This window comes from Phodopus roborovskii, unplaced genomic scaffold (assembly GCF_943737965.1).
Source record: "Phodopus roborovskii unplaced genomic scaffold, PHOROB, whole genome shotgun sequence".
Classification (NCBI taxonomy): Eukaryota; Metazoa; Chordata; class Mammalia; order Rodentia; family Cricetidae; genus Phodopus; species Phodopus roborovskii.
This window is the reverse complement of record NW_026125397.1, coordinates 3,357,574-3,384,346: the sequence shown is the minus strand read 5'-3', so window position 1 is coordinate 3,384,346 and position 26,773 is coordinate 3,357,574. Positions and strand designations below refer to the sequence as shown.

Genomic DNA, 26,773 nt, shown 5'->3' with positions numbered 1-26,773 from the left:
TTCCATTCTTGATAAATGACGAATATTACACCTACACATTGATGTGCTCTCCGTGACACCTTCTCTCACCCTCTCCTTTTGCTCATAGGTCCTATCTGTGTTCTATTTGGAATCTGTTGCCTCTAACAACATTCATTTCCCACATCTCTTCTTCCACTCTGTGATAGAGATCGGCAGCATTAAAACCATAATTTTCGCAACCTCTTCAAAATCCTTCGGTGATTTTTCCAGTGTCTTCAAAGAAAACGATCCACCCTTTCCTTCTTCATATAACTCTCCATTCTTGGGAACTACCTCACTTTCCAGGCTTGGTTGTCACTGATGGCCTCTGAGCTCTCCTCCTAGACAAGCATCCCCACTGTCCGTGCTCAGCTTTGTATGCTCGGTTCCCAAGCCTTAGAATGACTCCCTTCTGGGTTCCCAGTTTTTCACATTCTCCAAAATCATATCCACATCCCGGGTCCTTCATAAAGGCTTTCTAAGAGGAGTGAACTAAAATGTAGTTGGCCCTCTAGAGTTGTGGGTTTTGCACATGGGGATCCAGTCCATTGTGGACTGAAAATAATAGCAGAAACATGTCTTTATAGAACATACATAGACTTTTTCTTGTCATTCCTTAAATAGCTATATGATAACTGTTTACACTTTGTTCCAGTACTGAGACTATAGATGAGCTGGAAATGGTCTGGGGAATGCAGGAGGATGTGCAACCTTTGCCACTTCACCCAGGGACTTAAATATGCAAGGGTTTGGTACCCACATGAACTCCTGGAGCCAATTCATATGAATAACCAGTGATGGCTGCATGCCTTCCTCTCCCAGATGCTCACAGAACTTTGTTATTATTTACTTCGCAGACAAAACACTTTATTTTGTTATAGTTGGTGTACATCTGCTTCCTCCCCTCCTAGAGTCTCTGTTCTTTGACAGTCGGAGAACATCCTATTTTCTTTGTATTCTCTCCTAACATGTTTTTCTTGTCAGCCACTGAATACATTTTGATAGGTGAAAAATATTATCAGAAGAAATAAAATCATTTACAAGCTGTCATTAAGTGCATAGATGAATACTTCTTCTCCAAGAACAGATAATTCAAGAATCATGAATTCGAGTCCTTCCTTTTAGTGGAATCCTTTTTAATCTTCTCTTCTTGCAAAGGATCGGAATTAGTCATGATAGCTTTTAAAATAAAAGAATACACACAGTGAATTTCCAAATTCAAAACTAATGTGCGGTGGTACTTTGTTCTCCAGGAGAAATTCTAATTCACTGGTAATTACAAATTTTAAGTGCAAATGAATATAAGTTCTGGGCACATTTTTATACTTAAGTAATGCTATGTTTAGGTATCTTGTAGCACTACACATAAAGTTTCCAACGCTGTTTTGGCTTTGGCTTTGTTTTTGTTTGTTTGTTTGTTTGTTTGTTTGTGTTTACTAGTGGCATGCAGCATATTCCCCGACATGGTTGCAAAGACAGAATGTACAATGTCAGTGTTTACCTGGCTCTACCAATGAGCTTTGATGCTGCCAAAGGGCACTCTTCCCATGCCCTCTGCTCTTTGCCTGGAAACTGTCTCATTCCCTCACCTCTCTTCCTCCTTACTTTAAACAAGCCTCGTTTAACTTCATGGAAGCACTGACTTATAAATCAAACTAATCTCTCAAAAGAAAATACTGGCAATGGGCTAGAGAAACACCAAAAGCGCCTCAATATTTTTGACTCACAGAAACAACTGAAAGTGTGTGCTTTGTTCTAGTGTGTTCTAGTCCCTAGCTTCAGTTATCATTATACTTCAAAGTAAACAGAATTAACTCACCTTACCCTAGTGAAAACAGTAGGCAAAGCTCACGGCATTACCTGTGATTCTGTATGCCTACGATACACATTTCCAGTGCTCTCTCTTGACATTCCCATATATTTCACTCTTCCATACATTTCTCTCTGGGACTGACACCAACCCCAAATGTGCTAAAGAACTACTCCAAGAGAAGAGTTTCATATCTTTACTCCTGCCCTACATTTCCTCAAGCTACAGATTTTCAACCCCTCCCTTCAAATTGTGTCTCAGCCAAGGCCTGTCCTACATGTCTTGAATGTTTTGCTACTTTATCAGGGACACTGGGCTTCTGAGGGGACTCACGAGACTGAAGATCCTATCTTATCACTAGAGACAAGATAAAACTTAAAATCAGCTTGTGTACAATTAGAAAAATATTTGACAAAGATGAAACAGGACCTAGCTGCATATGACCCTGAGACCAAGGGACAGAGTTTACTACAGAAAAAAAAAGAAAGAAAGAAAGAAGAAAAGAAAAAAGAAAAAAAGAAAAGAAAAGAAAACAAGAAAGAAGAAAAAAGAAAAAGAGAAAAGAAAGGAAATTGCTAGAAGGGGAAAAAAGAACAAAGTTTGAGAGAGATTGGAAAGTAGCTGCTTGAATTTGATAATAGAAACAGGGATATGTAAGAGCGTGAATAAAACAAAATAAAAATGCTACTGTCCCTGAGAAATAAGTATTAATGCTTGGTTAAGGTATTAAACAGAAAAAGTAAATAGTTGTGGGTAAAGCAACAAGGTAGCTTATTGCTCTTTTCAACCAATCACAATGCAATAATAAAATCAAAGAACAGATTGCTGTCTCATGTTTCCTTACCTAAGTCTTTCTAGATGGGTGTCCCCAAATATCTACTTAATCTTTATACATTGGTGATAGGAACTTCAGAAGACCCAAAGACAGCTAGGGAGTCTGTGGAAATTTTATTAAAAAAAAAAATCACAGAATTTGCTGAAGAAGATGATTACAACAGAAGATAAAGGGATGGGCAGAGAAGCAGGGACAGAGAGCCCTGGGAAGGAAGTGAGGTTGGATCACTATGGAGACCTGGATTCAAATACAAGGCATGCAATCTGTAGCACACATGGAAACAAGGGTGAGGCAGTCACTGTGGCAGACACAAAACAGACTTGAGATACTCCATACATGATGAGATGTAGCCTGTTTCTCTTCTTCACCCAGTCGAATCCGGGTTAGTTCATCAGCTGTCACACAAATTCTAGGCAGTTCTGAAGCCTGCCTGGAGAATAAGAAATGTTCAGCTACCTAATTAGCAACATGGTGCTCAGTCTCTTCTGACTAAATGTCTTTTAAATGAATACTTTCCACTATCTATGTCTGCAACTTAACGATCCCAACACACACACACACACACACACACACACACACACACACGCACGCACGCACGCACGCACGCACGCACACATGCACACCTGCATGGTGCTAACCTGAGAAGGAGACCCATAGATGAGCCACCACCTCTGCCTTTGATTCTCTGCATTTGTCTCTCTTGAACTAAACCGTGTCCTGTGCCTTCTCCTTTTTCCTCCTAGGAACCATAAGCATAAAGAGGCTTGAATATATTATGTGAGCAAAGAGTAGGAGTAACTTCTTTGTAATTTCCCAAAGGGCAGTTCCTATTATTATTGTCCTACTACAAACTCACACTAACACAAATACCTGTGTGTGCACATCACACACACACACACACACACACACACACACGCACACACGCACGCACGCACACTGTTATTCCGAACTCCACTTTCTCTTCTCAGCTCGCTATACAATTCTCAGTCATCCCCACTGAATCTAGTATACAGCACAATATGTCCTAAAGAATAAAAGATAAATAAAGCTCATGACTGTCTGGCAAGAGATGTTATCTCCATTCTGCATGGTTGAGGCACTATGGGCGGAAACCTATACCTGAATGTTTCTTACTCAACGTGGTCTCACGTACTTAGATTCCCAGGCACATGTGGGATTCAAACAAACCACCTCATACTTTTTCCACATTCAAATTTATGGTTTTTTATCTGCAAAATAGTGTTTTGATATCATATGCAAATATTTAGCTTCTTATAATATACAATGACTTAGAAGAGATTGAGATCTAAATTTATTGGTTAGTTACTCAAGATATTCGAAAAAGAGAAGTCAGATTTCTCTAATAAAGCATTTTGATAGCATGGCGCTACAATCCTAAAAACAGGAAGGTGAGAAGGGACTGTGGCATATTAGAGGTTAAAACTACACAGGCTACTTGTGATAACAACATAGATTGGCATATATTTTATAATACATAAACCAGTAGTCTGTGGAAACAAGATGAAGGGGCAGGAGCATTTTTCAACTACAATTTAGTGGCCATCACATGCTAGATACCTTCTTTTGTTTCTTATGAAATTAAAACTCATGAACTAAGAACACTGAAGCAGATAGATAAATGATGAATAGAAACAGGGAAAAAGGATAAAATACATAGATGCGACATGTGATACACTAGAGTTACAGATGGAAAATCTATGACAACTGTCAACACACAAGGGAGTGATTAATCTTGTCTGCACAATGGACACTAAGGATCAGAGCAAACATAATTTTTTAAGATGTTATATAACTGCAAATGAAGAAAAGATCCAAAGGAGAAAGAAAAAAAAAAAAACAATATGACTAGATGCAAGAAATGCTCGGAAATGCTAAATTGTTGCATATGGATTCTGTCAAGAAAGGGATGCAGGTGAGATTAGAAAAACAGGAAGCTGGGTTGCCAGGAGCTTGATCTGCCTCCCTAAGGAGGATATCATACAGGCAGTGAGGAGATGAGTTTTCCTGTTATACCACGGTTAGAACACTGGCCTATGAAAAGAAAGGCTTGGGGAGGGGGTGGGAGTGCTGAAGAGTTTTTAACTTGATAAGTGTGACATTCGGTGACCATTTTGGTATATGTTGAAAAGTTCAACATGGTAATATTTTGCCTTTTGTTCCCAAGTGCTAATACTTTACAACAAACATCTCTCTCTCTCTCTCTCTCTCTCTCACACACACACACACACACACACACACACACGATGTAGAAATAATTTTACTGTGTGATACACTCGTCCTCAATGCCTGAATTCTTGACTCTTCCACCTAGAGCTGCCAGCCCAGAATGTTCATTTCCTCCTCAAGTTCACGATGCTATTTGACTTCGCTAGAGCCTTTTCCTCCTATTAGCCTTGCCATGTTTTTTGAGGTTGCCATTTAAAGACGTTTTTAAAAAAGGACAATTCCTCCAAGCATAGGTGCCACAGAATGCATGATAAAGGGAATAGTAGGAACAGGCTTTATGTTGTTTTTAGCATGGTAAGTTAGGTAAAATGGCATACTTGTAAACACATGAGTGTGCTAGGTACTCCTTGAGAACTAGGCATTAACTGACGACTGGCCACCTTCCAGACTCACCCAGGAAGGCCTTGTTCTGTTCTGATTGGTACAGCTGTGACTTTAAGATGGGTTTAAAAAATCTCCACAAAATGTTAGAATGTTCTCTTTTGGGAAAAAAATTAACACAAACTTAGAAAAGTTTAAGAACTGGATGGGAATGCAGAGTGGTCAGCTAACTTGGTGCACAATTTGGAGTGAAGGATGAAGGGAAAGAAAAAAGACTTTCAAGGAACCAAATGGCATGTAGGCAAGAACTCTTGATTCTTGCCGAACTGCTGAAAGTAATAAGTGAAAAGGTACAGGAGTCTTTAAATTTACAATGGGCATGGGCCTTAAAAGCATCTATTTAAACAACTCTATTTAAAATAAGGAAACTTAAAAACCCACAGAAGTCACGCATACTCAGAACCCCAGAGCTGGCAATTCACTTCACAGGGCCAATTCAGTCTCTTAACTGCTAGCCAAGCTATTGATGCAACTGCACTGTCCATTATGGTCAAACCCCAAAAGAGTCTCAAGTGCAAAGTGGCTAACAGTCTCTCAAATGTTTTCAAGTACTTAACATCTCTGTGACTATATTGTGTAAGTGCATGGTGTCTGCCTGCACATGGGCAGAGAGCATTCTATGTTCATAGGGCGAGTATCACTAATATGAAAACCAGAAATCAGCATGGTATCACAAGAGGAAAATTCTACACCTGACATCATGTCACAGTCAAAAGGAAAACATACAAAAGATATTATAAAACTACCTTCATTCTATGTGTATAAGGGTTATACAGAATACAAATAAATTTCATGTTTAGACTTAGGTCTCATCCCCAGAGTGGTTTATTCTGTATATGGCAAGTATTCCAAAAAGCATATAGGACACTTGTAGCCCTAAGAATTTCAGACAAGGACTTCTCTAGTTCTCCATTTAAATGTGTGCATGTGTTTGTAAACAGAGTGAGATTGTAACTCAGTGGTAGATGCTTGCTTAGCATGCCTGAGACCCCAAGTCCAATCCCTAGTACTGAAAAAAAAAAAAAAAAAAAAAAAAGAAATCAAACTTAGATTATCAAATGTCTGGGCATATCCCTATCCCCTCATTTTTGAATTTTTCCATCTAGACTGCCTGTCATATACTAATTGGGTAGCTCTTCACCAGATCAAAATCCCAGAGATAAAAGAACCCAGATTGTGAGGGTAAAGGAAGGTTAGATACAAGAAGAGACTGGATTGTAAGCTGTTGGTTCCTTAGTCATCACAGGTCATGACCCTGCTTCTTTCTACAGCGCTCCTGGAAGCAGAGGTCCAAGAGTTTGGTCCAGGCCAAGCCAGTGTGTGATGGCTGGAGGAGCGTTGTTCTGGAACTGACAGGACAGCTCAGTCATTAAACTGTTTCCCTTGCAAGCAAGAATATCTGAGTTCAATCACCAAAACCCACAGGAAAAAAGCTGGAAGCCGTGATGCATACCTGTAATCCCAGCACTGGGGAGGTAAAGACACATGGGTTCGTGGGGCTCACTGGCCAGCCAGACCAGCCCATTTGATAAGTTGCATGACCCTGTGAAAGACCCTGCTTCAGAAAGCAAAAGAAGTATGGTAACTGAGGTTGTCCTCTGGCCCATGCACAATGCAAACATACACACACACCCGAAATGTGAATGTGCTAGCATGTTTGCCCATACTCCACTGTGGATTAGCTTCTTTGGGATCCTTGTGCAAACAGCACTTCATGTACTCCATGGCTGTGGTCAACACTTTAGTAAAGGCTGGGAAAGCCCATCCCTGACCACTTGTTTTTCTTTCTTGTTTCTCTAAGTTGTCTGTGACCCCAACAAAAAAAAAGTGTAGCCTGTGGTGGGGACACTTTTCTCCCTCTTTCTTCTGAATCCCTCACTCTGTGCAGAAGTTTGCTTAACTGTCTGCAGTACACCATGCACAGCCTGCCTGCCATCCAAATACACTAATAGAAACACAACCACAGTGGCTTCTGCTTCGTGCACAATGAGATCCTACTTTAAGCCACAGTGAAACTTTTTTTTTTGATACTTGAAAAGAAATGGCAGTGAGGGGTGAGGGTGAGGGGTGGTCAGCGCTTTCCGATGTTGTTGCTAATTATTTTTACTCATGCTCCCTGTACCCCGCCTCTAGCCAAAGCAGAAACAGTGAAGTGCCATAAAATAACCCACTCTCAAAGTATATTTGGCCTGACAGGAAACAGGAAATACCAGAAAAGATCACAAGAAAAGCTGTAATCATAAGATTTCTAGCCTAATTCTTTTGACGTCAGCAGTTTGGATAAGTCAGATAAGCCATCGCAAGCATCCGCGGCTCCAGAATGCCAACCCAAATACTCAAAGTGCATCTTCAACCCTTTTGAACTCTTGCATTGTTGTTTAGCCCCTGCTCTCCTCTTTCCCCAAGAAGCACATCCTGAAATTGTGAGTTATGGGGTTAGTGCCAACATTAAGGTATTCAAAGACATTACACAGAGCTTCTAAATTGGTCTCATGGTCAATCCGTCTTGCTTGGTGTATTATAAACTCTTTCAGAACTGAGTGTTTATAAAGACACAAGAAAAGTCTGGTTCACCTCAAAAGGAGTTTGCTTCCTAAACTTTAGCCTTCCCAATCTTTGCAGTGAATCTGTGGCTATGAAATACCCCCTGTTAAAATGTTAAAAGATATATTACTAAACCCAAGCTATGCAGTAACATCTCTACTATTTTCACCTTTCTTGAGCTGCAGCCCATCTTAACCCCTAGCACAACAAATTAATGGCATAGTTAAATATAAATTAGGGGGGATACTCTCCCCTCAGAGTTTTCTGAACCTCATAACAAGAACTGTGGAACTCAACCATTATATAATCCACAGAAGGGCGGAAGCTTATGCATGGGCTGTTCAAGTGGTAAGATAAGAGTTTACATCAAGAGTTAATAAAGGGCTGGGAGTGTTGCTCAATGGGAACACATTTTCCTAGTACGTGTAACACTCTGCATTTGTTCCCTAACACTGAAAATAAAATATCACAAGCAAATTTTAAATAAAAAGATTGAGAATAAGAACTATTTGCACCATATCTACCTAGTTCCAAAAATGGTTTCTAAGGTCATAAAAACTTATGCAAAGTCATAAAATCATTGTGTCAGGCTGGAACAAAAGCCCTATCTACATAAAGAGGAGGGGAGGCAAACAGCTATGAGAAGAAATTAAGGAAAATTGACATCTCATCTGAACGTCTGAGCAGGCAGGCAAAGGGGAGACAAAAATGACGACAAATCCATTATCCGCAGGAAGAAAAACATTTTTCCTGGCGTTGAGTGTGTGGACCAATTTTTGATGAAGGCTCTTCGTGTGGTAATGGGGGATGCCCTTCTAAGAGATTTAAGCAGATACTGAGGTGGAGGCTTCCAAAGAGACCCCTCATTGTGCCTACTGAGAGCATGGTGATCACAGTTCGTGACTCTGGGCTGGTGTGACACCAGGCATCAAGACTGTGTACATGATTTGGAAGAGACAAAAAGCATTGCCCTCCTGTGCACCTGTAAGGTCAGAGTACAGTCCCCCAGAGTGTCCAACTCAGGGAGCTCTATCAACCCCATAGTAGGCATGCCTAACATTATAATTTTCAAAAACAAGCAAACAAAAAACACTTTTGTATCTGCCTTTGGACAGTGGCAGACACTTGACTATATACATACATTGCTAGGTTGTTTTGTTGTTCTGAGTAATTCACATATAAGCCTTAAGTCTTTGCCTGGTTCTGCCTGCTACTCTTTATCTGAGGGCCAGCACGAGGTCCTTCGCTTCACTGACATCTCCTGAGTATAGCTACAGATATGCAAAAGCGAACGCAGGATTCAAAGTTGAGAGTAAACAGAGTACTTCTAAATACAGTTTTCATTTTACTTGAGTCCATTTCTCAAACTTTGCCTAATAGTCTGTTCAATAAAAGATATTAATAATTAATTAACCCAATGATTCCAAAAACTTAGAAATAATGTATTGTGTAGATTAGAAGATAAACACTACACCAAAGGAAACACAGTAAGTATGGAAAGTAGAGGACTTCTTTCTATGCAGTGCAGAAATGGCCAGCAACTGGGTATTTTGGGCATCAGGAGCTATAGTCCAGACAGCTTTAACTTACAGAAGGCGCATAGCAGTGTGGTATGGCTGAGGGGTGGCTAGAGAAACCAGGCTAAGTATAGCCTTAAGTGTAATATGCCAGACATGAGACCTGCAATTCTGAAAACATACAAGGGAATTTGATTGGGAAAAATAACCACTTTCTAATGTGAACAACAGAGAACAGAAAAGAAAAAAACTACATAAAGTCAAAGGTGCCCAAAGAGTGAGAGGAGGGGAGAAGAAGGAAGAATCTAGAATGTACCAACAAAATTTGTTATTTATTGTGCACCTTAAACTTCTTAAAACGGAGTCCCTGACAGCTCCCCAAAGTGGAAGTGAGCTCTAGCTATGAACTGCTGAGTTAAATTTGCCCTTTCCTGCAGCCTACAGCCCAGAGGTGTGCAGATGCAAGCATGCCACACACTCACAGCTATGCAATAACTCTTAATTGGGTTAGTGTGCTTTAAGGCTCATCTGGTCCTTTCTGGGATTGAGATCATTTGCAATTGCCTTGCAAAATGGAACAGTCAGAGCAACTGACCCTCACTCCTGTACACCTTGGAAACAGACTCACCTTGACAGTGTTGTGGCTTTCCAGTTCATTTTCTTTTACTCTTATGAGAAATTAATAATCTCTTACTTGCCTGGTTGTATCATGGTGGACCCTTCTCTTTCATTCATCGTTATGATTAAGGATGGGCTCTGGAGTCCAACTGCCTCGCATCTATTTGTACTTTGATTTTCTCTTCTATATAAGGCAAATAGCAGTGTGTGCAAGAGATGGCTCAGTGGGTGAAGAATTTGCTGCACAAGTGTGAGAAGTTGAGTTTGGATCCCCAGCACCCATGTAAAGCCAGTCATGGTAGCATCAGTCTGTGATCCAGGTGCTACTGCAGTGGGATGGGAGATGGAGATAGAACACACAGAAGCTCACAAGCCTGAGCTGGTCCTCTGATCTTCACATGCATACCTACACACATGCACACACACACACACACACACACACACATATGCATACATGCGCACACACGTACACACATGCACACACATATGCACACACATACATGCATACACACACAAACACACACATACACACATGCACACATACACACATGCACACATACACACATGCACACATACACACATGCACACATACACACATGCACGCACACACACACATACACACACATGCACACACGCACACGCACACGCACACATGCACACATGCATAAGTACACATGCACACACACAAACACATGCACGCGCGCACATGCGCACATGCACACACATGTACACACACACACACATGCATACACACACATTTTTTTAAAGATAGGCAAAAGGCTGAGTCTGTGGCTCAGTGGTAGAGCCTTTGCCTAGTATATATGAATCTGTTGGTTCAATCTCATAACAAACAGTACGGCTTATAGGGCTTAATTCAGACAAACCACATAAAGAACACAGTATTGGTGCATGATAAGCTTTTCCATGAGTGCTAATGATCATTATCCCACACTTGTCTTTATTTCTCACAATTACCTGGGAGTATTAAATTGCTGTTAGTTAGCTTACTATAAAAATGAGTACTCTGTTTACATCTCCTTATTCAAGCTTCAATACTATGAATCATAGAGGGAAGAAAAGTCATAGGACAGAATTCTTCTGGCTTAATTATATTTGTAATTCCAGTGGTAAATAATGAAAGATGACTGTTCTAATTTTTCATTACATTTTCACCTATTATAAATCCATGTGTGCAGAGCGAATTTTCATACCTACCATCACACAAGTGTCAAAATGTTGTGAAGGAATTAGGGTAGAGCAACAAAGTTTAAGTTTTGTTGGGTCAAATTACAAGCAAGGGTATTCTTAAAAGTGCATGGAATTGATCCCTGTTTTGTAGCCAACTAAATCCTTTGTTAAACTAAATTAAAAATGAGAGGCTTGTGTTCTTGTTTTTGAGTAGTCTGTTATTCATGATAATAATGGACACTTAAAGTCAAAACCCTATTTAATAGTCACAAATGGAGATTTGCTTTAGTCCCCAGATTACCATTTTGTTGAGACAATAGCCACTTAAGATTTATTAATACAAAAACCAACTTCACAGCATGCATGCTGCCATTAGAATTCTAGCCGCAGCTTTATAGGAATTAAGATTGATCACTGTTGGCAAGCCATGAGACTCTACAGAGTCCCACATAGGGAGAAACTTGTCTGTAACCAGGGATTTTGTAGAGATCAACACAGTATCATGTGTCCTCCTAGGCCTGGCAGGGCCCAATGCTTTCTAGACATTCTTAAGAAAGACCATTGGATTTCCTCAGATGATTTTGGAGTTTGGATGATCTGAAATTGTGAACAAAGAACATTCTGAAAATATAGACTAACAGCTCACCCAAAACCTCAACAAGTATGAAAGTATTCAGGATGGCCAGCATAATTTCAGACACAGACCTGGTACCCTACCATTTTCCCCAGTCTATTTCCCAGAAAATCGGCAAGGTAGAAAAACTAATAGCATATCTGGTTAATTGCTTTTAGGTAAATGGAACTGGAAAACGTATTCCAGTTCAGTATGTGCTTATTACACACCTTGGTGACCCAGGTTCAGGCTACTCCACAGTCCTGTGCAATGGTGGGTTCAGGAGGCCAGCATCTCTCACTTCTTAGCAGCGTGAGTATTTACATGAGTATCTTGTGCTGGGAAGTGTGTGGCCTGGAGAAATATGGAAGAGAGAGGTGAAGAATGGGGAGATTTTAGTAGGCAGTACGTTTCAGAATTCAAGGGGGAAAACCCTGTACTCCCTCTGTTTGCTTAGAATGACTACAAGATCAAAGGAGTATCACTCCAGATACTAACTGGATCTAAAAGGGAAAAAAACTCTTTGATTTGTATAAGGAATAATTTAATCAGACGTGAGGTTTACGGAGTCCTACTATGGAAATATCTGAAGGCTAAAAAACTAGCCACCTTTAAAGGCACTATTTAAATGCGCATGATTCATTTGTAGACGCATGAATTATGAATAAGCCATTCTGAACAGACGTTCAGCATGAGCAGACTCGACATGTCACATTGACCTGTCGTTTGGACCAGTGTGGTCAACAATAACTTTACAGGGTAGAAGTTCAAATGCCTTGATTCTGAGGCAGAGAGAACGGAGAAGAATGAACTCAGGCTCCACACTTGGCTCTAGTCACTCAATGGCTCTTCCATGCAATTAAACAGAATTAATCACATCCCAGACATTGAAGCAGAAGGCACCACCCTACTTGCTATGCAGATGTAAACTTCCCTTCTCTTCTCAGGAAAGCCAGCCAAACTGGGGGCTACGGAGACCTGAGCCAGAGTGGAACCCTGCCAGGAAGTCAGTGTCACCAAAAACAGCCCATTTTTGATCATACGTGTAGAAATACAGCGTTGGCATAGGAGCTGGGGTTTTGAGCAGAAAAGGCCTGGGTTGTAGGCATAGTTTTCTAAGTTTTAATTGTGCAGCTTCCAAGAACACGAGAGTAAGTTGGATGCTAACGTGGCAGTCACTTGTTTACCCTCCCCCCAAAATTATGCAGGTCAGTTTTGCTCAGTTTCACATTCTGAATCTTAGTTCTCACTTCCTCGTTGTTGAACTAAATGGGTCATGGTCCCAAATAGCAGCTATGCAATCCTACATCTACTTTAATATAAATGGTAGTGGTGGGGATAGAAACATTAAATATCTCCTACTGGAAACACTTATTGCTGTAAGTTTATCAGCCCCAATGCCAAGCTTACAGAGGGATTAGAAGAAAGGCAAACTCTTCCCACCCCTTAGAAAAGTATGATCCTGCTTAGAACTGTGGAGCTGATCATGGGCTACTAAACGGCAGTTCAAACCCATATGTTCTCGCGTAGAAAATTAATCTGAAATATGATAAATATACACACCATATTCAAAGTGAATAATTATTTTAAGTCTAATTCATAAAATTAATATTCAGTCCATCCCTGCCGGGGGGCGTGTGGTACCCTTTTCCCTAAAAACAAACGTGATTTATAAATCAGGGTCATGATCCCAGACCTTCGTTCTGCCTCGTCTTTATGGGAAAGGGACAGATCATCTGTTTCCATTCAGCTCCATCTCTTGCCTCTCCTACGCTTTCTTCTCATAGGTTCTCTTCTTTGCTACCCACTAAAATAACACAGTGATGGCGATGCCTATAGCTCAGTGGTGGTGTGCTTGCCCAGCATGCACAGACTCTGGGTTCCACACCAGTGTCATATAAAAAGACAGTGAAGTCTGTATGTGTAAATAAATAGGCAAGTTACTTAAGACACTGGCTTACAGGAAAAGGATACAAAACATATAATCATATCATCAGTGGGCTATAAATTATATATATATATATATAATTTATATAACAAATTGTGGTGATAGAGACACATTTACTGTAATAAATTCCATGAAATGTTAATTTAGAGTGTGTATGAAGCTTTAACATATGTACTACCCATAATAACCCACTGACATAGGTGCAGAATTTTTATCTTGCCTCACAAATGGGAAACCGAGGCCCAGACTGCATAAGTGACTTGTCCCAGATCACAAAAAGGTAAAAATATTAAATGAAGTTTTGCACAACGCTGCCTGCTGGACACTGTGCTAAGTACACTTCAGATCTTATCACCACATCACAAAGCTAGTGTTCTTCCCCTGCTTCTGTGGCCAGACTTCTCCTCCCATGTATGTATCATCTGATACATTCTCTTCCCTTCTTTCAAGACCTTTAAGTTTCTTTGGCTGCTCTCTCGAGGAAAATCTTGGTAGGAGAATCGTCCTAGTATGCTCTGGGGACTGCTGGGCATAAGAGCTGCCGCATGATTAATGCTCAGTGATTATTTGATGAATGACACAAATGCTACAAAGTCCATGCCACCTTCTGCTTTATTTCACTCTTAAGTAGACTGAGTTACTATAGTTACTATTTTGTGTCATGATAAGCAACTTTCATTCCTGAGTGAATCAACTTTAGTGTTAATGGCCTTGATGGCAGGAGTTATCTAATCGGGTTATTAAAAATTTTGTGGGTATCTCTGCATCTACATGTATGTGCTTGAATTCTTTTTAGTATCTTGCTCATATTTCATGTTTATTCATTAAACTCATTAAAATATTTACATTATTTACATAGCTATACTTAGCTGACTAGATACATTATTTGAAATTTTGCTCATTTGTGGGTTTTTTGTTTGTTTGAGGCAGAAACTCATGGAGCCAAGACTAGCCTCAAGGTCATACCATATAACAGAGGGTACCCTTGAACTTCATTTGAAATTCGTATTGATGAATTAAATATTCCCTTTAAAATTAAATATATATTTGAATGCTCAAAAAAATGAAGGGAAAATTGATGCTAATTCAAAGCCAGTTGTTTGGAGTAAAGGCTAGAAGACTAACCTGGAATCATGAATTCTCAGGTTATTAACTTGACTTTTAATGACACACCATATAAAAAAATGGTGGTATTGTTTGCCAATACAAAAGTAAGAAATGTAAAAATTGGAGCCCTGGTGGATTGTTTTGCTTTCACCAACCTGGTAACACCCTTCACAGACCGCAGGAGGTCTGTTCAGAGTCAGCCATCAGTAGAGTAAGACTCTATCAAAGCTATTCATTCAACGCTATTCTCAACTCTTGGGCATTGCCTCAAAGCCTAGATTGGGCTGGCAATGCAGTTCTCTAGCATGAAGATCCTCCCAAGTGGGACTGAGAGTGTAACCCAACAATCTGTCTGTTACTATGTATGTGACTCCCAGCAAACTCCCTACATAGTAGCTTAAGATTTCTCATATCTAAGCTCAGTTTTTAGAACCCTGCCAGAAGCCAATGTGGGATGTTACTATTGGAACCCACAGTGTAGAAAAGGAACAGAGATGTAAACAGTGTAATAACGCCTGCCTCTTACCGAGGTAGAGTAAGACAAGGCTCAGTGATCGTGCTTGAAGGCCTGACCACATCTGCATGTGTGCAGTGCATGGTCACTGAACAGTGTTCGAAAGCAACCCTCACATCACCCTAGGAGGCAAACACTAATAGCATTTTAAACACAGATTCTGTAAACTCCTTAATGTAATTGGAAAATAAAACTGCATACATGTAAGGTGCATAACATTTGTGTATGTTATGAGATGGCTATCAGTATTGCTAGTTAACATATGTAATTATTTCACTCAGCTTCTTTCTGTCTACTCCCTTCCCTCCCTCCCTCTTTCTCTCCCTTCCTTCCTTCTTCCTTCCTTCTTCCTTCCTTTCTTTAATTTTTTCCTTCCTTTCCCTCCCTCCCTCCCTCTTTCTTTCTCTTCCTTCCTTCTTCCTTCCTTCCTTTCTTTAATTTTTTCCTTCCTTTCCCTCCCTCCCTCTTTCTTTCTCTTCCTTCCTTCTTCCTTCCTTCCTTTCTTTAATTTTTTCCTTCCTTTCCCTCCCTTCCTCCCTCTTTCTTTCTCTCCCTTCTTTCCTTTCTTTCTTGTTTTTGTGCTCCCTTTAGTGATTCAAGTTCATAATAAATTTGTATTAATTATGACTGGCATTGACTTAAGAGCATCTTCGTGTTATAGGAAAGCTTGTATTCTACTGTTCTACTTATTAATAGGAAAAGTAATCATTGAATGTAAAAATATTTGCTAAGTCCACACAGAAACTAAGCAATGGAATTTGACCTTCCATTGGGGGGTGCTGTAAAACAAGCACTGTAAACCAGGAGATTTTTTTGAGAGGATTAGTCACCAAGTAAACAAGACAGAGACCTGTGTAGAAATGAGGATGGCAGCTGTGATACTCTGAAATGTGCTCATCCACACCACAGCATTTTCTCTTCCAATGGCTAGCAAAGGCCTAGCTCAAACTCCAAATTGTTATCCACACTCAGCCTAAAGTAGTTTCCACACCACAGATTCCACGGAAGACTCGCCCCATGCCAATGCCAATCCATCCTATGTGAGTTCTTGTGAGGCAGAATGGATGAGAGAAGGAGCAAGAAAAGATGCAGAGAATGTAGATTAGACCCCCTGTAACCCTGAGATGCTCAATATGTCCATGTCAAATCGGAAGCAAACTGTTGAACAAAAATAGTGCAAGGATATTTGTCTTGATCTGGAGTAGGGTTTCTGTAAATAAGTCATGTGAACTATCCTGCCTCCAAAAACAAGGCTCTAAGAATGATGTACAAGAAAGACGTCTCCAGTTTAGATAGGAAAAGCCCTAATGCATTGACTTCAAGAAACACACCAGTGATTTGCAGGACTAAGCAGAGCTTACCTGAGGGGACAGCATGTGAACCTGACTCATGGAGACTTTGGCTGGGAGCAAAAAACAAAAGGAGTACTACTTTAAAACTACTGTTGGATGCTTTCCATTTAAAAACAAACTACAAGTATTTTTACACAGTGAAGCAGCTGTGTATGCTCAATGTAGTTCCTCCAGATATCTTCTTGCTCATTTTTCCCACTACCCTGGTAGGACCCTGAAGGCCAGGACCTTCTCATTTTATACCTAGTCCACAGGAGTCTTGGCCTCCAATAATGCCTAAAGAAGAACATGGGTTACCCTCTCCAAGGCATAGCTCTGCTATGTGTTCCCTCCTGAGTCTTTTAACAGCTCCCCACTAACACGGCATCCATGCCAGATGTGAACCTCTCCACTTTCCACTCCTCTGTCTCACTTTCCCTCCATGCAAAGCTAACACTACCTCTCTTATTTCCTGCCTTGGAACATTCATTGTTATCTCCAGATATCTATGCTTATACCCAACTCTCTCATTCCCAAAGTTCCTTATACTTCAAAGATCTACCCAGTTTCACCTTCCTAAAGGGTTCTTTAATATCCCAGGAAGAGGCAGGCCCCCACACACTCATAGCATCTTTTTTAAACTTTTTACCTGTATTGTAATGATTTTTGTATAGTTCCTGTCATCTCCCAGCTGTATAACAAATCACCCTCCATTACTCATGAGCTTGTTTTGTTAATAACATCAAATGAAAGTCGGGCTTGATGGCTCACATTCACAATCCCAGCAATCAGAGGCAGCAGACACAGGCTGATTGTTATGAGTTAAAGGCCAGCCTGAACCATACAGTGAATTCTAGGCCGGCCTGAGCAACGGAGTAAGGTCCTCTCTCAAAAACAGAAGGCATGCAATATCAATAACAATTCTTTTGTAATCCAATGTGTGGAATATCATCTGGTTCTGGATCATATTAACAAATTATTTTTAAAAAATGTCAAAGTAGGCAAAGCTCCTAACACAAGTAGCTTCTCAGTCAGGGATTTCTTGAGTATAAAGACTACCAGTGGTTAAGACTTCTCTGTAGATACAGCTGAATTCACACTGTGCCTGTAAGGAAACCGCATAAATAGGTCAAACAAACATCTAGAAGGAGAAAAAAGTAAACCATATTACTTATAATTTATTTCTGTGTAGGAAGAATGGCAAACAAAGCACTTTGGTTCTGTTCATAAATCCAAAAGCTACCTACCTGATTCTCTGCCTGTGAAGTGCCAGCCTAGAGACAACTTCCTCTGAAGCCAAGGAGGCAGCAACTGACCACTTGCACAGTCCCCTACTTCTGTCACATGGGGTCTCCTTCACAGAGACCACTTTCCTCTGTAATTTTGTGAGTCCCAGGGTGAGTCTTGTTTTATCCCCTTAGTCCCTCCTTAGCCCTTTCTCAAGTGTCTTATATGGTCATTTCCACGTTGGCCATCAATTCTGTACTCAAGGTAACAATCGTTCCATTCCTTCCTTCCAGTAGCTCATACAGCATCACTTCCAATGCTTTCCTCTAACTTGTCACTCTGTCTAAGGGAGATTGCACCCTTCACTCTTCATCGTATTTGGAAATACATTTTTAATGTCTGTTTTCTCCCCCTCAAAGTACTGTAAACCCCCAGGAGAAACAACAGCATGGCTGGTTCACGCCTGACCCACAGTAGATTAACAACACTTGTGAGCAAATCAGCAAATGCAGGCAACAGACAGAGTTCAGCAGTTAGCTGACTGACTGGAATGCTGCCTGATCGCGTGTGTGTGTGCCTCACCCACACAAGCCAAAGAAGCACAAAGCATCAACACCTACCTACACACCTGTGGGAAAGGCACCTGCTTGGTCCCATCTGGCATCAGGAGTACTTGACAGCAGCCACCTGAGGACACCTAGACTTGTTTACTTTTCTTTGGAGATGTCATATAAACACACCATAAGCCATTTCTCCTTCCTCCTTGTCTTCAAGGATAGACAGATTTGCTTACCCAATGAAATAACTGCAGCACAAGAGTTCTCTTTGAAGCTGACACAGGAATAGGAGATAAGAAAGAGTGAATTTATCACACTTTGTCATGAGAAGTCATACTAATGTCTCTGAGTATCATGGACTGCTCTGCAAGTCCATGGTGAGCTGATGCTTGGGGTGTGGGGATGGGATTCAACAAGCATCACACTTATCCCAGGGTGCCCAGAACATTGCCAACTTGGCTTGACTTTCAGAAGCATCTCCAAGTTCTGTTCTGAATTGCCCCAGTCCTTGACTTGCTCTGACCATACGTGGCCTTCCAAAAGAACCAGTCGAAACCTAGAGTATACAACTGTACACTACGTAATTTTAAACTGAGTTGTTTGCTGGTTCTGTGATGTTCTCATCCTCTTATTCTATTCTCTGGTTTTAAAGTGGTCCAACTAGACATAGATTTCAACAAGATTGATTTTCCTGAATAGCAGTTATCATCAAACAATGAACATTTTAGATTTTAAGCTGTCACTCTATCTTTTCATCAGTCCCTGGTAATGATAGGAAAACAGTATTTTCTGCTTGTAATTTTCAAAGTTCTAACTTGTGGTTCATCCAATCATCAATTTTTCACATCACTGCTAAGGGCTGCCTCAAAGAGTTTCACATTCCAGTAGTTTCCATTAAGTTCTACCTGTCTGTCTGTCTGTCTGTCTATCTATCTATCTACCTACCTATCTACCTACCTACCTACCTATCTACCTACCTACCTACCTATCTATCTATCTATCTATCTACCTATCTATCTATCTATCTATCTATCTATCTATCTATCTATCTATATACCTATCCTTCTTTTCCTCCTCCTCCTTCTTAAAAGTCTTACACAGCTGTGTCCATATGTGGCTCTTTCCTAATTCACAAATGATACAGCCAGCCTTGGGACACTGCCCCACAGCAGAACAAAGCCTCAGCCCATGTTTTGACACAAGGAAATGTGCCTCCCCAGGATGACTATGTAGCCCTCAGAGCACAGGGGTCATCTGGAGTCCTTCACTTAAGCTGGTTTGCTCAGTCTGTTTAGGACCCAGAGCATGTGGAAGAGGTGGGAAGCTTCTACTCTCCATTCTGAAGTCAAAACCTATTTTCATATGCATCTTCTGACAATATCCATAAATTAAGAAGCATTTAAAGCCCTTAGAGAATATAACACTATGGGTAAATTAATGAACTAGATATGACATGAGTGACAAAGACTATGCCTACTGTGCAGATGCAAACCAACTATAGAAACATATACCTAAAGTAAAAAGGAATGCTTTTAATTCATCAAGTGTGTGATATATTCTGTTATATAAAATACCATGATAAAAATTCTTTTTTTAAAAAACCTGTTATACAATGTCACTTAGCAACCAAAGCAAAAGAGGTGGGAGATAGAACACAAACCTGAAATAGAGAAATAGAAATTCTGGTCACATTTCTGTCAAGGACTTCTTAGGTGGATGTATCCAATTGGACACTACTCTTTAATCTGTCAGAATTGTTCCACAAGAGCAAATATGCCTTTCTTCTTCATTTATAGAAAAGGATGTGTTTAAAAGTTTCACAGTAACCTCTCTTTACAATGGGATTTTACAAACCCACCACCCAAAGTAAATCCCATTTCTAAGACAGACCTGGTCAAGTTTTTTGTTTGTTTGTTTGTTTGTCGTTTGTTTGTTTTTCATTTTGTTGTTTCTCACTATTCTCAATCTCGCCTCATAAAGCCTTATGAAGGCCTGACTCCCAGAGTCTGGAAGTGCATGAATGAAAAATGAAAAAAAAAAATGTTTAAATTCTGAAGCCTCCAACTGTACAGGACATTGAATTTAAAACCTGAATATGAACATGTAAGGGACACTATTTATAAATCACACCTAAAATTAGAGTACTTGACTTGCTTAGCTTTCTGTAAAGAGTGCTTAAATGCATGCATGTGTGTCTGTATGTGTGTGTGTCTGTGAGTGAGTGTGTGTGTGTGTGTGTGTGTGTGTGTGTGTGTGTGTGTATGTCTGTGTGTGTATCTATATGTGTGTGTTCTCATCCTCTACCTTACATTTGAGACAGGGTTTCATTCTGGTTAGACTGACTGAACTGCAAACCTCTAGGATTCCCTTGTCTCTGCCCCCTCTCCAGGGCTGGGTTATAGACATGTGCCCTCTAGTATGCCCAGCTTTGTACATGGATGTAAAGGCAGGTCCTCACACTTACACAGCAAGCACATACCAGCTGAGCCATCTCCCTAGCTTTGCAATTTTTTCAACCCTTCGTTTAGTTTGGCTTGGGATTCTACTTACTATAGGTTGAAATTTTTTTTGACCTTCTGGTTACATGAGTTGGGATGAGGCTTCATGTCTAAGCAAGGGAGGTATTTTTTAAGTTGCGAGAAGGCAGCTGCCAAATATTTCCCCCACACAGGGCCCTGTTTTGTTTTGTTTTCAACACCTTGTGGACCACTAATTGGAGTTTGCATATTCAACTGCCAAATAGCAGGCATTCCTTTGAAATGAGTGAAACACACACTTTCCTTCAGAGTCTGTGAAAAGAGGAGGTCAGGAGGGGCCAGGGTGACAGACAATGATCCAAGGAATAAAGGAGGAATTCATCTACAGTTCTTTTTTTTCTCCAGAGGGAAAAACTGAAATGCATTCTGATGGGAAAGTGCATTCGTGGTTTTAACCCTCAAAGCTGTGCAGGCATTAGTTGCCCAAGGTGAATCAGCTGTGAGAGAACTTGCATGCCAATGCCTCCAGGGACAGAAGCTGGAAGCAAAGGGCAGAGTGACACACACCCACTGTGCAGTGATTTCTGCCTACTTCTCTGGGATGGCTGGGTGTGGCCAGTAGGTTCACACAGGTGGGACTTCCCCATGAAATCTAGGGAGGGATTTACAAGAACAACAACAAACAGTAGTGAGTGTGTCCCCAGACACAGAATCCTGAGGTCTTCCTTCAAGGTCAGTCCTTAAAGGAAGCTACAGTTCAAAACTGCCTCAGAAACACAAGTCTGGTACAGTTTAACTTTTTAATAGAAATGTGCAGTTTTGTAAGTATTCAAAGCAACAACCTGAAATGTATTATCTGTCACAAATGGTTAAAAGGAATACTCAATTAAAATAAACTCAGGTGTTTTTTTTGTTTTGTTTTGTTTTGTTTTGTTTTTGTCAAAAGAGCCATTTCCAGCATTTTAGAACACTTAGTTCTATGACATTCAGTTATAAAATATGAAAAATTATGTTTCATTTTATTTATTTGTTCTCTTGCTCTCTCCACTCCACCCTAGCACTGGCAATTGAACCAGGGTCTCCTGTATTGTAGGTCCCTGATTGGCCACTAACTAGCACCCCCAGCCTTATTTTTTTATTATTATTATTTTGTATATTAAAAATCACAGTATCTTCACCAAGAAAGAACTCAAAGATTAGTGGTCTTCATTTAAGAATTCAAAAAAAATGCATATCTAAGAATTGAGTGGTAAATAAGATACTTAAATGATCAGCTCTAGGATTAGGGTGGCTGCACCGTTGAGCGCACTTGATGTTCTCACAAAGGAGCCAGGTTTGGTTCCCAGCATCCTCATTGGGTGGCTCACAACCACAACTTTCTCTCTAGGGGATTCAATACCCTCTGCTGGCTTCTGAGGGCACCCACCTACACGCACATGGTGGACATACAGTCACATACACACATAAATAAAAATAAATACAATTAGTGGAGTACAGAGGCAAACCCCTTTAGTCCCAGCATTCAAGAGGTAGAGGCAGGCAGATCTCTGTGAATTTGAGACCAGCCCAGTCTGCATAGAGAATTCAAGCCAAGCAGGGTTATATAGTGAGAGTCTGTCTTAAAAATCAATTAATTAACTTTAAAAGATCAGCTAAAGAGGTAGTGCATCTTTTTCCATCTACATTTATAGACTCACCTATCCATCTCTAATCTGAGCTAACTTCAAATAAAAGGTATTATTCAAAATGCAAATCGAAAAGAAAATGTGCATAAAACTTAAAGAATATTAGATGGATAAGTCCCAAGACTGAGAAAGTGCCCCATAAGTTAACTCTTTCTCAGTATAAAAATGCAAGGTGCTGAGCCAAGAACTACCAATCTAATATGCACACTGTGATGGTTTTAAATGAGAGTGCTTCCCATAAGGCCATATATTTTAATGCTGGGTCCCGAGTAGGTAGAGTTGGTGGAGAAGGATCGGGAAGTATGGTCTTGTTGGAGAAGGTTATCACTGAAGATGGGTTTTGGCATTTCAAAAGCCCAAGTCATCCCACTTAGCTCTCTCTGCCTCATGGTATTTGTGGATGAGACAGAAGCTCTGGGATACTGTTCCAGCATCTTGCCTGCCTGCCTACTGCCAAGTTCCCCACCGTGATGAACATGAACTCACCTCTGAAACTGTAAACCCCCATTAAACGCTTTCCTCTGCAAATTGCCTTGGTGATGGTTCCATTGTCACAGCAATAGAAAGTAACTAAGACACACATTGTATATTATTTACTATTTAATTAATATATTTAATGGGGGTGTTGTGCTGTAAGTCGGTCAGGGAACAAGTTATAGGAGTCTGTTTTCTCATTCTACCACGAGTCCCTGGAGTTGTACTCAAGTGGCCAAGCTTCGTAGAAAGTGTCTGAACTCCATCTAACCATCTCACCAGCCCAGCACATTATAGAATGAAGGCCTAAAAGACCAAGGCAAGGTATAAAATGAATGTAAGAAATAGCTAAAAACAATTAGTAAGTATAAGTCTTACGTGATATCAAGAGTATAACTGAAAGTAGACTAAGCCCTTAAATCTCTTTTGAATAGAAAAGACTATCACATCTGAATCTCCTTGAGGTAGCAGAGATGGGTAGTACTAAGCCAAAATGGTTGTGATTTTACAATAGAACCTAATCAGATTATGACTCTCCCTACATATCTATCCCATTTGCGTCCAGACCCACATTTTTTCATAGTTCATATGATGACATTTAAAGTCCAGTAATCGATGCTACAAATCAGATCTCCTGGGTGACATTTTCGAGAGAGAAAAAAAAAATAAGTGAACTTGAACTTTCTTTAAAAATATCAATACTTAACTGTGGTAGGACATTTTAGATGCGCATTTTTCCCTGAGTTCACTTAATTTTTTTTTTTTTCTGAAAAAGAAGTTTCTGTATACTTCATGTTAGTACAATGCACACTGATCATTGAGAATTTCACCCTGATTGTTTCATTGGATCACCAACCTCAATTAGCACATGATTTGACTTCCCTGCCTGGTGATAGCCCTTGAGTCCTGAAGGTCAGAATTAAAGAAAATCTATAGTCAGTAGAAGACAAGCTATTTGGACTTACATAGGAATCAAACCCAAACTATTGCCAAAAATGAACAACTGGAATTCCCGTTGAGGTTTTTAAAAGTCTCCCCCACCCCCTCAAGCGTCCTACTTTTCACACAGCTCAGCACTTCCAAACCAAGCCAGAGCGAGGAGTCCTGAGATCCCTGTGGTCGGCCATTTCCCAAGTATTCCAAACCCACGCCTGGACCAGGACACTCCAGGAATCTCATCAGAGCCTTGACCCCAGGAGGTTTCTAGTTCCATTTCCAAACCATAGAGGTTTGGAAAAGACCTCCTTGAACCTTCAACCCCCCTCTTGATTTGCTCATCTGTATGGCAGCTTCAGGGCCTCACCTAAGACCACTGACATGTTTTACTATACTGCAAAGTTAATAAGCCATGGACATCATAAGAAACTTGGCTGAGATCAGTCAAGATGGTTCAGTTTAACAACCTAATAAATATATTGGAATATGCAGTGAAAACAAAATTACAGAGACTGCCTTGTAGCTTGGCTGTGTAGTTTCTTCAGCCAACCTCAGCCTTCAGCTCAGCATTTCACAATGTTCAGAACCACTAAAGCACAGAGAGGTCAGGCAAGAGGGTGTAGTTCAGTGGTTAGGTGCTTACCTCGCATTCCCAAGGACTTGGGGCTGAACCCTAGCAATGCAAATGCACGTGCAAGAAAAAAAGTGAAGTAGATTTAAAAACACAGTTAGGGTTAATTCCAAGGTATTAGCAACTCTTATTCCAGAGTCTTAAAAAGAGAGAGATAGCTCACTGTGTAATAATTGCACAAACCCCTAAAACTTAGACTTCTTTGAGTCACATTGGTAAAATGATATTGAAATGGTGTCATTTATGGGAGGTTAGGGAAATGGTTCAGTCAGTAAACAACCTTGCCACACAAGCTTAAAGATCTTAACCAAAGTTAAAAAAAAAATAATCCACTCAACATTCCTATTAATAAAAGCTCTTAGGCAGACGCGTTGGGTGGCATTTATTATCTCTTTTACATTATTCATGTGAAATCCTTCATTGTGGCCCTAGCTGCGGGATTATTAAGGTACCAAAAGGGTACCTGGACTGTAAGATACCTGGCTGACTTCAGGGTGGGCAACCCTGTAGACACCAGCAACTCAGACACTCCACCAAAACACTTCCAGTTAAAAAAACGTCATAAGGAAGGATGAGTCAGCTGTGTTCTCAGAGAAGATTGTTGGAGATCTGTAGACACGTGGGCCTCTGAGGTCAAACCAGTGATCCCTAGTAAGAGGCCCTATCTCAAAAACCGAAGTGGTAAATTCCTAAGGAATGACACCCATGATCAAGCCCTGGCAACCACACACATGTAAAGGAAAGGAGCCTATGACAAGAGGTACAGCACAAGAAGAACTATGTCTTCTTATGTCTGTCCTTGATGCCACTGACTGTTTTTGTTCAGTCACACATTCATAGACAGACAGACACACACACACACACACACACATACTCTATTATGAAACAGGCCTCATAACTGGTTTTGGATACACACTGGTATATTCAACAAATACAGTTCCCATCTAGAAAGCCTACCACCTTCGTGGGGAAACAGGGAACAGGGAGGAGGGAAGGTACAAGGAAGAAGAAAGAGGTTGTCATTGTTGATATGCTGGAACCAAACAGGACTTGGTGATAAGGAAAACGCTGGGGAGAGATGGGCTCATAGCATCAGTTGACTTTGTAATTTTGCCATCTGTTTTTCGAGTGCTCCCAGGAAAAGTCTTCTAATTACTGTACTTGACCTTAATCAGCTTCATATGAGGTTTATGGAGCTGTATTACACTTTGAAGAGACCGTCCACAGTACAGGACACAGTGTTTCAGAAAGGCACTTGGACCAACGACAGTTAGTTCTGGACATGCATGGCCTGGCCAGCTTTCAAATTGTCATTGCATTTCCTTTTCTGAGAAAGGTCACAGGAGAGGTTCTGACAGTGATGCTGTTGATATTTAGACTCCTGACTTTCTTGCCTGGCTTCAGTTGAACTGCAGGCCAGCCTGCGGATAGGAAGGCAGCCTGGTTGCCATGGTGGATGGTGTCCTGACAACAGACGTGGGTCAGGTGTCTGTTTATCTCTCAGACTTGTCAGCGGCTCTTGCTGAAGCTAGTGGCTCTTATTGGCTCACCTATACGTCCTGGGGGGACAGCTAAGAGCCACTCCACGTGACCTTCTCATGGGGGTAGGGGAGGAGGAACTCTTCCTGTGAGTAAGGGTTACTGTGGTCAGTCTGCTGTCAGAACAGGGTTAGGCCTTTCTTACGGCATTCTCTACTGAAAGTGTTGATCATTTCACAGTGCAGGTGCCTTTGTGTACCTTAATAACACCGCATCTAGGGCCATAAACAAGACCTTGCGTGTGAATAATGTAAAAGGGACAGTAACATCAAGTGTAAGTCTAGGAGTGCCTAGGTGTCACACAAATGATAGATCCTGAGGTTACAAATAGTAAGGCTCTCCCTTTTTCTTTCATTTTGTTTCCTTCATCACAAGATTAAAAGCATCTGTAGTAATATTCTGGGGATAATGTAACAAAATGCCACAGATTACTTAGCATTTGTCTTCTTACCATTCTAGAGGCTAAAAGCTGAAGCTCAAGGTGGCTGCAGCTCAGACCTCCTGTGGCCTCTCCCCTTGGTTTCTCGATGGCCATCTTCTTTGTCATACAAACGGTCTCCTCTCCTCATAAGCCACATTCTGAAATGACAATAG

The 26,773-nt window shown here is 40.7% G+C and overlaps 1 protein-coding gene across 2 annotated transcripts in view; it reads left to right on the top strand.

Annotated features, from left to right (window-relative positions):
* The window catches only part of Pde7b (phosphodiesterase 7B), a 292,866-nt gene that overhangs the window by 162,790 nt on the left and 103,303 nt on the right, over positions 1 to 26,773 (top strand). The window lies entirely within an intron of this gene.